Source organism: Neomonachus schauinslandi, chromosome X (assembly GCF_002201575.2).
Source record: "Neomonachus schauinslandi chromosome X, ASM220157v2, whole genome shotgun sequence".
NCBI classification, from domain to species: domain Eukaryota; kingdom Metazoa; phylum Chordata; class Mammalia; order Carnivora; family Phocidae; genus Neomonachus; species Neomonachus schauinslandi.
The window spans coordinates 84160898-84172947 of NC_058419.1; the positions used below are offsets into that span (position 1 = coordinate 84160898).

At 40.5% G+C, this 12050-nt stretch overlaps 1 pseudogene; it reads right to left on the minus strand.

Annotated features, from left to right (window-relative positions):
• Positions 1-321: 321 nt before the first annotated feature.
• On the minus strand, positions 322-3463 carry LOC110571367 (annotated as a pseudogene).
• Positions 3464-12050: the final 8587 nt, after the last annotated feature.

The window sequence follows — 12050 nt, forward strand, 5'->3', positions numbered from 1 at the left end:
TATCATTAACCAGTTTTTTACTATTAAACTTAAATGGCCAATTAACATAAACAGTTCCTTTTTTTTAAGATTTTATTTATTTGACAGAGAGAGACACAGCGAGAGAGGGAACACAAGCAGGGAGAGTGGGAGAGGGAGAAGCAGGCTTCCCACGGAGTAGGGAGCCTGATGCGGGGCTCGATCCCAGGACGCTGGGATCATGACCTGAGCCTAAGGCAGATGCTTAACGATTGAGCCACCCAGGCGCCCCAACGCAAACAGTTCTGACACCATTCTTCCAACACTGATTAAGACTGGGGTGGCAGGTATTGGGGATAATATTCATTTAGCCTTCTGAGCTTTCTGGGCAGACTTGGTGACCTTGTCTGCTCCAGCTGCCTTCTTGTCCACTGCTTTGATGACACCCACAGCAACCGTCGGTCTCATGTCATGAACAGCAAAATGAACAGGATAGTCTGTCATGAATAGTCATGAACAGGATAGTCAGAGAAGCTCTCAACACAAATAGGCTTGCCAAGAACCATATCAATGATGACAGGATCACCAGTTTTCAATAACTTGGGACCATCTTCCAGCTTTTTTCCAGAACGATGATCTATCTTCTCCTTCAGCTCAGCAAACTTGCAAGCAATGTGAGCTGGGTCACAATCCAGCACAGGGGCATATCCAGCACTGATTCGGCCTGGATGGTTCAGGATAATCACCTGAACCGTAAAGCCAGCTGCTTCCATTGGTGGGTCACTTTTGCTGTCACTAGCCACATTGCCACAATGAACATCATTGACAGATACATTCTTTTTTAAAAAAAAATTTTTTTTATTATTATGTTATGTTTGACAGATACATTCTTTTTTTTTTTTTTAAGATTTTATTTATTTGACAGAGAGAGCACAAGCAGAGGGAGAGAGAGGGAGAAGCAGGTTCCCTGCTGAGCAAGGAGCCCGATGTGGGACTCGATCCCAGGACCCTGGGATCATGACCTGGGCCGTAGGCAGCTGCTTAACTGACTGAGCCACCCAGGCGTCCCTGACAGATACATTCTTGACATTGAAGCCCACATTGTCCCCAGGAAGAGCCTCACTCAAAGCTTCATGGTGCATTTCAACAGACCTTATACTTCAGTTGTAACATTGACTGGAGCAAAGGTGACCACCGTGCCAGGTTTAAGAACACCAGTCTCCACTCGGCCCACGGGGACAGTACCAATACCACCGATTTTGTAGACGTCCTCGAGAGGCAGGTGCAAGGGCTTATCAGTTGGATGAATTGGTGGTAGAATACAGTCCAGAGCTTCATGCATTGTGGTTCCACTGGCATTCCCATCTTTACGGTGACTTTCCATCCCTTGAACCAAGGCATGTTAGCACTGGGCTCCAGCATGTTGTCACCATTCCAACCAGAAATTGGCACAAATGCTACTGTGTTGAGGTTGTAGCCAATTTTCTTAATGTAGGTGGTGCCTTCCTTAACAATTTCCTAATATCTCTTCTAGCTGTAGGGTGGGTGGCTCAGTGGAATCCATTTTTTTAACACCAACAATAACTTCATTGAGGATGTACTTGGGTACCCTAATTTTGCATCAATACCACAGAAAATGACACATCTTCCAGAGCTAGATACACTTTCATCAGAAAGGGCGAGATCCTTTATAACTTGGCTTAGAGACAACAGACCATTAAGCCCAGTTCTTCACGTGGTAAAAGATGAGAGTCCTGCCAAAACGGAATTTTTTCAACATTTGATTGAAGACCGAACAGAAGCCGCATTCTCTTATTATGAATTTTTGCTTCACATTCAGCAGCAGATTTGTAAGTGAAGTAGAATAAAGTTTGAATAAGAAGAAAAAGACCCATAGCCTAGGTAAAGCATCATCTGTCAGAGAAGCACATAGGATATTTGAAATGAAGGCATTTGCTGTTACAAGACACAATGCATAGCATAGCACCCTGAGGCTTTGGCAGAAGGTAAAGGGGAAGAAAGAACCTGACAGATTTTCTTCAGCCTGAATTAATGGTAATGATGATGCTCTTTCACCGAGGCTCTTTTGAGTTGGTTTCTACACATTTCCAGTAGCGCAGCAGTACAGTGCTCTGTCCATTGCAAGCCAGCACATTTGTGTAGCTCTGTGGAATGATATGTCATAATGTCAAATTAGATCAGTCCCTTTTCCTGATAATTAATATAACATTTCTGGACTTGAACTCTGACAAGAGATGCCAAAAGGCAGTGGTACTGTGTTACTTGTTTATATGAATTACTTTTTAACAAGGAATGATTTGTATTCATGAATTCAATATTTTCCCTGTAAAAACAGTAGCATTTCAGTACATGAACTATAGAAAAATATATATATAATGTACATAAATGTTACATTTGTAAAGAAAATGTAAAAATGTAACTACAAAATATGAATTGCTTAAACTGTGCTGCATTGTTGGATGACAACCCTTTTTGTCACAGTTAGAGAATGAGGTTGACTAATGCGTATTATGAATTGAGTCCACAAAAGAAATACAAAACTCTCTGTAATTCTGTTAAATCTTTTATGTGGATTTATTTATGATCAGCCTACTAATTAAAAATATTTTGCTTGGGCGCCTGGGTGGCTCAGTTGGTTAAGCGACTGCCTTTGGCTCAGGTCATGATCCTGGAGTCCCGGGATCGAGTCCCGCATCGGGCTCCCTGCTCAGCAGGGAGTCTGCTTCTCCCTCTGACCTTCCTCCTTCTCATGCTCTCTGTTTCTCATTCTCTCTCTCTCAAATAAATAAATAAAATCTTAAAAAAAAAATAAATAAAATAAAAATAAAAATATTTTGCTTGACAATAAAAAAAGCGAGAAGGGCATGCTCATGGGTCTGCCATTCTTGGAGATACCAGCTTCAAATTCACCAACACCAGCAGCAACAATCAGGACAGCACAGTCAGCCTGAGATGTGCCTGTGATCACGTTTTTTATAAAGTCTCTGTGTCCTGGGGCATCAATGATCATTGCATAATACTTGCTGGTTTCTTTTTTTTTTTTTTTAAGATTTTATTTATTTATTTGAGAGAGAGAATGAGATAGAGAGCATGAGAGGGGGGAGGGTCAGAGAGAGAGGCAGACTCCCTGCTGAGCAGGGAGCCCGACGTGAGACTCGATCCCGGGACTCCAGGATCATGACCTGAGCCGAAGGCAGTCGCTTAACCAACTGAGCCACCCAGGCGCCCAATACTTGCTGGTTTCAAATTTCCACAGGGAGATATCAACGTTGATACCACACTCACATTCAGCTTTCAGTTTATCCAAGACCCAGGCATACTTGAAGAGGCCCTTTTCCATCTCAGCAGGCTCCTTCTCCAATTTTTTGATAGTTCTTTTGTTGATCCCACCACATTTGTAGATCAGATGACCAGTAGTGGTAGACTTGCCCGAATCTATGTGTCCAACAACAATGATGTTGATATGAGTCTTTTCCTTTCCCATTTTGGTTTAGGTTTAGGGATAGTTTTCATGACATCTGTCATTAGTGTTGAGAGTGTGAGGCTTCTGAATACTTTATCTGTGTAGGGTATGAGGTCCCTCAAATCTTTGAGATCAGCTTTATAAGGCTTAATGAGGCTTATGAGCTTTAATAAGGTTTATGAGGTACATGGGGGTTTGCATTCAAGGTGTGAGATCCCTAAAATTTTAGAGGGTCTGTGTTTCATGTTTAGATTTGATGCATTTGGGGTCTGTGCTCAAGGAGTATGGCCCTTGAACACTTAGAGTGGCTATGCTCCAAGATTTTTGTGTAAGGTATTTGGAGGTCATGTTCAGGGTATAAGATTTCTGAACTCTTTGAGGTCTGTGGCTCAAGGTTTTGACTCTAAAGTATTTGGTTGTCTGTGGTCACAGTGTGAGGCCTCTGAAGTCTTTGAAAATTTGTGTTGTAAGGTTTGAACCTAAGGTCATTGTGGGTCTATGATCAGAGTGTGAGGCCTCTCATACCTTTTAGTGTCTTTCTTTTAATGTTTGAGTCTGAGGTGTTTGGCAAGTCTCTGTTCAGGGTGAGAGGTCTCCAAAACCTGTGGGGGTCTGTTTCCAAAGGCTTAAGTTTCATGTATCTGGAGGTCTGCATTCATGGCATGAGGTCTCTGTACTTTCCGAGGATCTGTGTCCCAAAGATTCAGCCTGAGTTATTTATAGGTCTGTATTCAGAGTTTGAAGACTCTGAGATTTCCAGCTTCTGTTCTGTGGGTTTAGTCTTAGGAATTAAGAGACTTGTTTTCAGGGTGTATGGTCTTTGAACTTTTAGAATGTCTGAGTCCCACATTTCGGTCTGAGGTATTTGGGGGTCTGTGTTCAGAAAGTGAGGTCCATGAATTCTTTGAAAGTCTTTGTTCCGAGTTTTTTGCCTGAGGTGTTTGGAAGTCCATGCTTAGGGTAGGAAGTCTCTGATCTCCCTAAGGGCATATATTCCATGTTTTGAGTCAGATATTTAGAGGTGTGTGTTCATGTTCTCTGAAAATTTTCAGGGTCACTCCAAAGGTTTGAGTCTGAAGTAACTGCTGGTTTGTGTTCAGGGTATGAGGCCTTCTGAAATTTTTCAGGGTCTGCAGTGTAAGGTTTAAATCTGAGGTAACTGGGGGTCTGTGATCAAGTTGTAAAGTCTTTGAAACCTTTAGCTTGGATCCCAAGTTTCAGAGGTATTTTTGCCCTGTGTTCAAAGAATAAGGTTCTTGAAATCTTTTAAGTTCTAGGTTTCAAGTTTTTTGTCTGAGTTGTTTAGACGTCCCTGTTCGGGATGTGAGGTCTCTGAACTCTTTAAGAATCTACGTTCAAAGGTTTAAATCTGAGATATTTGGAGGTCTGTGTTCATGGGATAAGGACTCTGAAGTCTTTGAGGATTTGTGCCAAGATTTGAAACAGGGGTTCTGGGAGTCTGTGATCAGGGCATAAGAGGTATCTGAACTTATTAACTGTCTGTGCTCCAGAGTTTGATCTGAAGTATTTTGGGGTCTGTGATCTGAATGTGAGGTCACTCCAGGCTATAACGATGTTGGTGCGAAAGTTTGTGTTCTATAGGGCTGTGACTTCTGGGTTGGAGGTTCTGAAACATTTTGATGAACTGCATTCCCAGGTTTCCGTCTAATGTTGCAGGGGATCTGGGTTTGTGAATTCAGGGATTTGTGGTTGGAGTATGAGGACTCTGAAATTGCTGAGGGTCTTTGATATGAATTTTGAATCTGAGCTTCTGGAGTCTGTATTCAGCATGTGAGCATTCTGACCTTTGAAGGTCTATGTTGGCAGGTCAAGGTCTTAAGTGTTTGGCGGTGCATGTTCAGGTGGTGCCTGAGGTATCTGACTCTTTGAAGGTTTTTTTTTTTTTACGGTTGATTTTGAGGTATTCGTGCATCAATATTTTGAGAGTAAGGGTTTGAAGTCTTTGAGGGTCTATGATAATGCATTTGATGTATTTGTATGTCTGTGTTTAGAGTTTTAGTTCTGTGAAATCTTTAAGGGTCTGTGTTCCAAGATGTGAGGCCTTTTATGTCTGTTTTCTGGGTGTAATACTCACAAATCTTGTAGGGCCTTATTCTAATGTTTATATGACATATATGGATTTTCTTTTTTTTTAAAGATTTTATTTATTCATTCATGAGAGACAGAGAGAGAGAGGGGCAGAGGGAGAAGCAGGCTCCCAAGGAGCAGGGAGCCCGATGCGGGACTCGATCCCAGGACCCTGAGATCATGACCTGAGCCGAAGGCAGACGCTTAACCATCTGAGCCACCCAGGCGCCCCATATATGGATTTTTTTAAAGGAGTAAGTTTATTGAACTTGTTGAAGGTCTGTGTCAAGGTTGGAATCTCAGGTATTTGTAAGGATGTATACTGGGTATGAGGTCTATGCATTCATTGAAGGTCTAAGTTCCAAATATTGAATCACCAATATTCAGAGGTGTGTCCAGATTGTAATGACATAGTATATTCTCATGGTATGTGTTCCAAGGTTGGAGTCTGAGGTGTTTGGGGTCTCTTTTCAAGGATGGAGGAGCCTGACCTTTTTGAGGGTTTGTTTCCCAAGTTTGCTTCCAAGTTTTTTGGTTTTGTTTTGTTTTTTGGCATCTAAGCTCAGGGTGTGAGGTTCTGAACTTAAGAGGGTCAGTGCTCCAAGAGTAGTGTGTGTGGTATTTGGTTACTGATGTTTAGGGTGTGAAGTCTCTGAAATCTTTGAGGTCCTTTGAATGTGAAGTTTTGGGGGTCTGTGTTCGGGGTATGAGGTCTCTGAATTCTTTGGGACCTGTGTTCCAAGATTTGACTCTGAGGTAACTGAATGAAGTACCATTTCCTATTGAGAGGTCCTATATATACATAGCCAAAGGGTGGTAGGAACTTTTTTTTTTTTAACATCATAAGCACACTTCCAAAATAGTGTCTGTAAATTCAAATGTCCTAAATAAACCTTGCTTGTTATAGATTTCCATTATATTTTCTGAGGGGAAAAATGTCCTGAAGATATTGTAATGGTTGTTTTTAAAATGCAGCACATAATTGGCAGTAAAAGTGTTTCCAGGAAAAACATATTGTTTATAGTAACACAGTCTTCCATTAGCAGTTGTTTTAGAAGAACTCTTTGTGGATATTATATTTTTCTAAACCAAACTGTACTCTAGCTCTGCATTAAAATATCAGGACTATGTTTAAAGCATGCCTCAAATACCACATCCTGTACAAAACTTTCTTGGTCTTATAGATGCTAAAATGTTACCTAAAACCTTTCTGGAAATCCAGCCCACTCACACACATACCTCCCACCTCTAGCCAAAGGCAGAGTAGATTGTTCACCCTTCTTCACTCCTGTGGCATTATAATAATACATATTTTCTGTGAGATTTCATTTCACTCTGTCTGCTGTGCCTCCTCCCACTGAGAGCAGGGACAGAGACTATAACTTCTTTCGATATTTTTAGTTCCTTCCACGGTGCCTGACCTACAGTGGGTGGTAGTTATTTATTCATCCATTATTCTAATAAATCATCATGCCTTTAATTCTCTTTACCTGAATCCATTCTGTCATGTTACTAACAGTGTTGATCTGGTTTTGAAAAGAAGCGTTCATAAAGGGACCTGTGGTGGAAACTGGGATGCACCACCCAGATCCCCCATCAGACAGCTGTCAGCCCCCTTCAGGGATTGTCCCAGCTGGAGAGAGCTGCTTCACTCAAGGTCACACTCCTTCCCTGGATGGCCTACATTTAATGACTGATCAATAGGGGGATATAGGGCGCCTGGGTGGCTCAGTTGCTTAAGCAACTGCCTTCGGCTCAGGTCATGATCCTGGAGTCCTGGGATCGAGTCCCACATCGGGCTCCTGGCTCAGCGGGGAGCCTGCTTCTCCCTCTGACCCTCTCCCCTCTCATGCTATTTCTTTCTCTCTCTCAAATAAATAAATAAATAAAATCTTTTTAAAAAATAGGGGGATATAAAGGTATGACCATCTAACCCCAACCTGGGATAACTTTGATGGGCACTCAAGAGCTTCCCAAGGGGTCAGCCATGGCAGTAATAGGGCCTGCATCACCATTCAGCTTCTCCCTCTACCCATCCTGGCTACATTGTCAAATTTGTTGGCTGGAAGTTGTTCATTCTGTTTTCTTATTGCCATTTTAATGTCTATAGGGTCTCTGTTGATAACCCCATGTATGTTCCTGATATCAGTGATTTGTTTCCTCTCCCTAGTCTTACTCAGTCTAACTAGAAGTTTGTTAATTTTGTTGATCTTTTCCAAGTTCTGACTTTTGGCTTTGTTCATTTTCTCTACTGTCTGTTTCCAATAAAGTTTATTTCTGCTCTTTATTATTTCCTTCCTTCTCGTTACCAGGGATTAACTTTGCTCTTCTTTTTCTGGCTTCTTAAAGAGAGAACTTAGGTCACTGATTTTACATACTTCTTTTCAAATATTATCATTTAAAGCTATAAATTTTCCTCTAAGCATTCCTTTCATTCAATCCCATGAATTTTGATCTGTTCTACTTTCACTGTCATTCAGCTCAAAATATTTTCTAATTTCCCTCATGATTTCATCTTTGACCCATAAATCATTTTAAAATATGTTGTTTAGGGACACCTGGGTGGCTCAGTTGGTTAAGCCTCTGCATTTGGCCCAGGTCATGATCCCAGGGTCCTGGGATGGAGTCCCCACATCAGGCTCCCTTGCTCAGCAGGGATCCTGCTTCTCCCTCTGCCTGCCACTCCCCCCTGCTTGTGCTCTCTCTCTCTCTCTCTCCCTGACAAATAAATAAATAAAATCTTTAAAAAAATAAAGTATGTTGTTTAATTTCCAGATTTAGGGGGTTTCCAATATATCATATAATTGACTTGTGATCATACAGAATATGCTCTGTATAATTTTGGCCCTTTAAAATTTATCAAGATATGCTTTAAGGTCCAACCTATGGTCTATTGTGGTGAAAGGTATGATGTGCACTTGAAGACTGTATATTCTACAATTGTTGGATAGAGCATTCTATAGATGTCATTTAAGTCAAGGTGGTTGGGGCGCCTGGGTGGCTCAGTGGGTTGAGCATCTGCCTTCGGCTCAGGTCATAATTCCAGGGACCTGGGATCGAGCCCCGCAGTGGGCTCCTTGCTCAGCGGGGAGCCTGCTTCTCCCTCTCCTGCTCCCTCTATGCTATCTCTCTCTCTCTCTCTCTCAAACAAATAAAATCTTTAAAAAAAAAAAAGCTTTAAGTCAAGGTGGTTGATAGCAGTGCTTAAACCATCTGTGTCTTCACTGATTTCATTTTTGGTCTAGTCATTGTATCAACTAAAGAGGGTGTTCAGATTTCCTGCCATGATTCTGTCAATTTCTGCTTCATGTATATTGAGGCTCTATTATTAGGTACATACATATTTATGATTGTTATATCTTTCTAAGGAACTGTCCCTTCATCATTATGACATTTTCCTTTTACTGTCTTCAAGTCTGCTTTATCTGGTTTATAATATCCACTCCATCCTTCTTATGTTTTTTGGTGTGTATAATATAACTTTCTCCATTCACTTACTTTCAAACCCTCTGTAGCTTTATATTTAAAGTCTGTGTTTCTTGTGTGTAGCATTTAGTAGGGCCTTGCTTTTTATCTCCTCTGTACATCTCTATGTTTTATTGTTTATGCCACTAACATTTGATATAATAATTGATAGGATTGTGTTCAGGGATATCAGGTTATTAGGAAGGGAGGTTGTTCTGTGTGTCCCCTCTGGTTTTTGTTTTATTTGTTTTTTTTTTTAATTTATTTTTTTGCTTGTTTATCTGTTCTCTTCCCTCTTCCCCGCCTTCTTTTGGATTATTTGAATATTTTTGGTCAGCTGAAGAAACCCCAAACCAGGAATGGTATTTAGGATAGCAGTAAACAGGCATTAAGTTCCCTGTGAGAGACAACAGTGTTACATCATTCATCAAAATTAAGAAAAAATGGTCACTCCACCCTTAGAGATATTTGTCTGTGTTGTTCGCTAAAGTTTTCCCAACTCCTAGAATAATCCCTAGCCACATAGTAGGTGCTTAATAAGGATTGGCTGAATGACGAAACTCTTTGACCAAGCAATCCTACTTGTAAGAATATATAATAAACCCTCTCGGGGCGCCTGGGGGGCTCAGCCGTTAAGCGTCTGCCTTCAGCTCTGGTCATGATCCCAGGGTCCCGGGATCGAGTCCCGTGTCGGGCTCCCTGCTTGACAGGAAGCCTGCTTCTCCCTCTCCCACTCCGCCTGCTTGTGTTCCTGCTCTCGCTATCTCTCTCTCTGTCAAATAAATAAAATCTTAAAAAAAAAAAAAAAAACCTCTCACACACACAGAGAGAGAGCTATGTGCACAAGACAGAAGGAGAAAACAACTGGTAAAAACATTAAATGTCTATTAATAGCCAACAGCGTACATTGGAAGGTAAATGAGTGATGAGTGTTCATGTTATACCATGGAGCACAAGTGAGCTGCAAAACAGAATAAGGGGGATTGATCTGTACTGGCTAGGATTTCTCCATGACATATCATTAATGGGTTGCAAGTGGGTAATGCTCATAGTGGGACCTTGTTAGTGTGTGTGTGTGTGATGTGTGAGAGCAGAGAAAAATGTCTGGAATAAAACACCTTTAACTGACCCCACTTTAACTAACCTGTGAGGTGGGGAAGAATGGGGTAGATGATAATAGCCTAATGTAGTCCATATATTTAGATATCACTACAGGGCTGTGTGAGATTGGGGATATGAGGAGCATAGAGGGATAGGGTCTCAAACTCATAGGGACATGTAACTATAGATCATGAGAGAAATCCCTCATCCTGACTTCTATTTAGACCATGAGCCCTTTAAGAAAAATGTCTATTTTGTAATTCTTTACCAAATAGTCCTCTTCTCATATTATCCATATCAATCAATGGCACCATCACCCATTTCATTTCCCAACACAGAAACCTGCTCTCAACATTTTACACCTACCTCTTCTTCACCCCAAGTCCAAATCCTTGCTGAGTTCAGTTCGTTTTACTTCCCAAATACCTGTCTAATGTGCCCAATTCCTTCCATGTTTACTACATCCACTTAGTCCCCTTTGGCAAATTAATCTAGTAACTCTAGTAACTAACAAAAATAGTCTAGTAACTCTAGTAACAAAATAGTCTAGTAATTCTAGTCTTCTAACTCTCTTATAGTTTATTTTCCCCTTGATAATTTGCTTTCAAATTCCGTGTTTCTTTTCAGAGTGATCAAGTTGAAACCTGTAATTCATAACTCACTGCAACAACAAGTGGTATTTTTTACTTTCTACTGATGGCTTCATAGGTGTTGTTGAGGAAGAAGTTGGGTCTAACTATTTCACTATGTATTGATTTCCTATTTTTTTCCTTTGTCAATCTACAGTCTTCCAGAAAGCAAGAAGAGTGATCCAAGTGATCCTCAGAATTGCTCAGAAAGTAAAAAGTGCTGTAGATGAGGCTTAAACCCATGATCTTGGCATTGCTCACAAATAGTACTGCCTGTGCATACTGTGACCTAATCAAATGAGCCACTGGAACCAAAACTGGGGAATAGTCTAGGAAGCCTTAATAAAGAAACTTATCTTGACAATGCACAGTCTCTTCACAGGGACCTGGGTTTTGCCTGTATTGCCTTGGCATTTTCCAGAACACTTAAAGACTTTTGCTGACCTTCCATCCCCTCTGCAATCCTTCCCCACACCAGCAGTCAATACTGCATCTCAGATCTTCCTTTTGCTATAAATACTACCCCTGCTCACTCACTGATTTCTAACCTGACAAAGATATCAAAACATTTACTACCCTGGAACAGTTAGAGAGCTAGGAATATGAGCCTTTAGAAAAATCATTTTTTTAATTGTAAACAAAATGGTAGAAGCATATGGGATTAGCCATATGCTTAACTCATTGAAATTATACTATGTATAAAAAGTCTCTCAAGTAACATCTTCCTTCTTTTAGATAAAAGTGTTTGTAAACACTAGTGTGGAAGCATATGTGAATAGCCCTGTGCCGAAGCCTTGAAATTACGCTGTGTATAATGCATCTTTCAAGTTATATCTTCATTCATGAAGATATAAGTGTTTGTAAACTTATGTGTGGAAGCCTGTGGGAATAGACTTATGCTAAACTCATTAAAACTATGCTGTGTGCAAAAAATAAAAATAAATAAAATTATAAACAAAACAAAAAGTGATTAATGTAAATTAGGAAAATGCAAGTAAATAATAAAAGAAGGAAAATTACTTATTGGAAAATTACCCAGAATTTCACACTCAAGAATACCACTTAATATATCGTATAGTTTCTGTAAGAGGAAGAAAAACTTTCTCTCTCTACCCTCTTAGATTCTTTGCTTTGGTTCCTGCAAATCAGACTGATAAAAGGCAGATTAACAAGAGAGAAACAACCAGAAGTTATTAACACATGCATCCTTTATACTTGGGAGCTTTCAGCGATGATTAACTCAAAGAGGTGGCTAGAATTTGGAGTCTATATACTTAACTTAGTAAGGGAAAAGGAAGTGGAGAAAGGGTTCTTAGCAAAAAGCA